This window comes from Rhinolophus sinicus, linkage group LG05, assembly GCF_036562045.2.
Source record: "Rhinolophus sinicus isolate RSC01 linkage group LG05, ASM3656204v1, whole genome shotgun sequence".
Taxonomy (NCBI): domain Eukaryota; kingdom Metazoa; phylum Chordata; class Mammalia; order Chiroptera; family Rhinolophidae; genus Rhinolophus; species Rhinolophus sinicus.
The window spans coordinates 74,168,168-74,171,644 of record NC_133755.1 but is presented as its reverse complement, the minus strand read 5'-3'; positions in this window follow the sequence as shown (position 1 = coordinate 74,171,644).

The following is a 3,477-nucleotide window of genomic DNA, read 5'->3' as shown; positions in this document are numbered from 1 at the left end:
GTATGGCTTTAGGTGTCTTCCACTAATAAGGCATATTGGGCTAAACTGAGAGAAATTGTTCATTCAAGGTACATCCTGGCTTAGCTTCATCAAACTGTTGAAAAAAACGAGAGCCATCTTGACTCTCAGCTGACACCCCCTGCCCCATCCCCATTATCATCCCAGCTCGACTCCCCACTGCCCCAGTCTGCCTGCCTCCATTCCACCACTGACATCATCTGTTCAAGTCCCTCCACCTTTTTTTAGCAGCAGTAAAAATGGTAAAGTAAAAAATTTTAGCTTTGATTTAAATTACAGATTCACAACTAAGACTGATACTGGGTGTGGGGACAGAGCCCCAGAAAGTAGTTTACAGGCTCTCGGCCTCATGTGGAAGGGTACTGGCTCGGGTGGTGGATGGCCGTCGGCTGTGGCTGATTGGCCGTCGGCTGTGGCCGGTTAGCCGATTGGCCGCTGGTATAACTGCTGCGGCTACGAAGGATTGCCGAGGATTGCCAGAGAGCGAAAGGGAGTGGAGGAACGGAGTCGTCAGTCGGTTGGCGGAAAGGCGGACAGTAGGTCACGTGTCCGGTGGGCCCAGCCTCCAGTGAGACCATAGTGGTATGACTCCCCTACCTATGGCTCCGTGGGTGTTCGTTTTTGGCTTCACCGTATCCTGCGTTCTTATGTGGGGAGCGGAAGCAGAGACCCCGCAGGCCGCCCCACCTGAAAAATGGCGCAGCGAGCAGGGTCTCCCGCACGACAAATGGCGCAGCAAGCAGGGTCTCCCCACGACACTGGGTCAAGGCACAGAGCTGGTTCTGTTCACTGTTGTCATATGCAGATTGATGTGACAAACAAGACAACAGCTCCATTCCCACAGGCTCCCGTCTTTAACCTCTGGCAACCACGAGTCTGCCCTCCATTGCTATGGTTTCATTCTTTCAAGAATATTTTGTAAATACAATCAGTTTGTGACCTCTGAGGTTGGCTTTTTCCACTTGATGTCATTCTCCGGGGTGCATCCCGGTCATTTTGTGTATCAGTCATTTGTTCCTTTTTGCTGTTTGTGTGTCCTCCAGGTGGGTATGACAGCGTTAACCAGCCTCCTGTAGGAGCACGTTCTGGTTGTTCGCCACTTGGGGTAGTCACAAATAAAGCCGTTCTGAACATACAGGTAGTTTTTATGTGAATGCACATTTCCATTTCTCTGGGACAAATGTCCAAGAAGAAACTGCCAGACTTTTCCAAAGTAGCCGTGCTGTTTCGTGTCCCCACCAGCAGTGGGTGAGTGGCCGCTCTTCCGCATCCTGACCTGCACCCAATGATGTTCCTGTGTTGTTTTTACCACTGATGAGTGTGCAGTGACGTATCATGGTTTTAACCCACGCCCCTGAGGGCTGATGACATTGCACGTCTCATGAGCTTGTCTGCACCTGCCCAGTGCAGTGTCTGCTCATGTCCTTTGCGCATTTCTTAGTGGATTGTCTGTCTTCCTGTACAATTTTGAGACTGCATTTTATACTGTAGACACAAGGTCTTTGTATCTAGAATATAAACGCAAGCATTCTGCAAATCTTTTATCCTGGTCCACACCTTATCTTTTCATCTTCCAGGTGTTTTGCAAAGCAAAATAATTTGATGAAGCCCAATTTTTGTTTGTTGGTGGATCGTGCTTCTGGTATCATGTCTAAGAACTCTTCACCAGCCCAAAGATTTTTTAATGCTGTTTCCTAAAGGTGTTGTAGTTTAATGCTTTTCACTTAAATCTATAACCCAATTGTCTTGTTTTGAGTTTATTTTTGTAGAAGGTGTGAGGTTTAGGTCAAGATTCATCTTTTTGCTGATGTATAGCCAGTCACTCGGGTACCATTATTTGAAGACTGCCCTCCCCGCACTGAATTACTTTTGTACCTTTGTCAAAAGTAAGTTGGCCATACTTGTGTGGAGCTGGTTTAGTTATTTAGTTATTTTTTATTTCATTTGATCACCTGTCTCAGCTCTACTTTCATCTACATTTTCATTTTTAGTTTCCTTTAAAATTTCTAGTGTGAGAACTTTGCAACATTATGCACTTCCCCTTCTCTTGGCCTTTGTGCCATTTTTGTCAATATTTTACATTATCGCTTTTGCTTTAAGCAGTAATTAATTTTTAAAGAGATTTACAAAATACTTGTTTAATATTTAGCATCACATTTATGTCTTATCTTCATTTTATGTAACAGATTGCTTCCGTCGTTCCTGTAGTGTTCTTAAGCTTTCTTAGGTGGGACAGGAGCAGCCATCAGGTCTAGTTGTCACCTGTGCTTCTGACCAACTGGCTATAGATTGACCCCCTCCTCGGGTTTGATTAATTTGCCTGAGTGGCTCACAGCTCAGAGAAACATTTTACTCATGATATCACTGGTTTGTTGTAGGACAGAACTGGGGAACAGCAGATGGAAAAGTGCACAGGGCGAGGCCTGGGGGAAGGGCAGGGAACTTGCTTGCCCTCCAGGTACACCACTGTCCCCACATTGCCATGTGTCACCAACCCGGAACTCTCCGAACTCCATCCTTTTGGGGGTTTATGGAGGCCTTGTCACATAGACATGATTGATGAAATCGCTGGCCATTGGCTGTTGATTCAATCTCCAGCTCCTCTTCTCTCTCCAGAGGCTGGGAGTTCTGGCATCCCTGTATGGGGCCCAAAAGTCACCTCCATAACATAAAGACACCTTTGTTGCTCTGTCACTTAGGAAATTCAAGAAGTTTTGGAGCTCTGTGCCAGGACCAGTGTGGATAAAGACAATGATCTACATATTTCTAATTACAAATCAGAACATACCTCTGGATACTCCCAACACGACCGTTCCCTTCCCAGACTGGTCATTCCATTAGCGTCCATCCCTAATTTAGTGTGTCTTTCTTGCTCATTTGGTTCATTGTCCCTCCCAGAGAATGTTCTGCTCCGTGATGCTTTTACTTTCGGGTGCCCCAGCAGCAAACCGAACCTCAGATCACCTTCGTGTCCCCCGAGTGCTCTGCTCCACTAGACCAGAAGCATCGTCCCCCGTGAGCTAGTCCTGGACGCTGTTCCTTCCCCCCTTCTCCCACCCGAAGGGCACTCGGAAGGTTTTGCAGGAAGGAGAACTGCAGGAGCCTTGGGTGAAAAGCCTGACTGGGGTGCGCGTGCCTCCAAGCCTATGTCACCGCGGCTGACTCAGGTATCGTCTCGGGGACAGCTCCTGCACTGGCCCCAAATCTGTGCCTCACGGGAAGGCGTCACTGTCACCCCAATTTCACAGATGTGCACGCCGAGGCTCCAAGCACGTGTCTGAAACGCTACAACTGCACGTGGGTTCGTTTGGCCAGATTCTGGGGGGACTTTGCGTGCTCGCAGCGGGACCGGCGCACCGCTCGGACCGGGGGACACTCAGGCCCCGCCTCCCACTGAGGGTGACTGGGCCAGCCCCACGCTGGAACCGTCACCACACCGAGAGGAATTGCAGAGCAGCC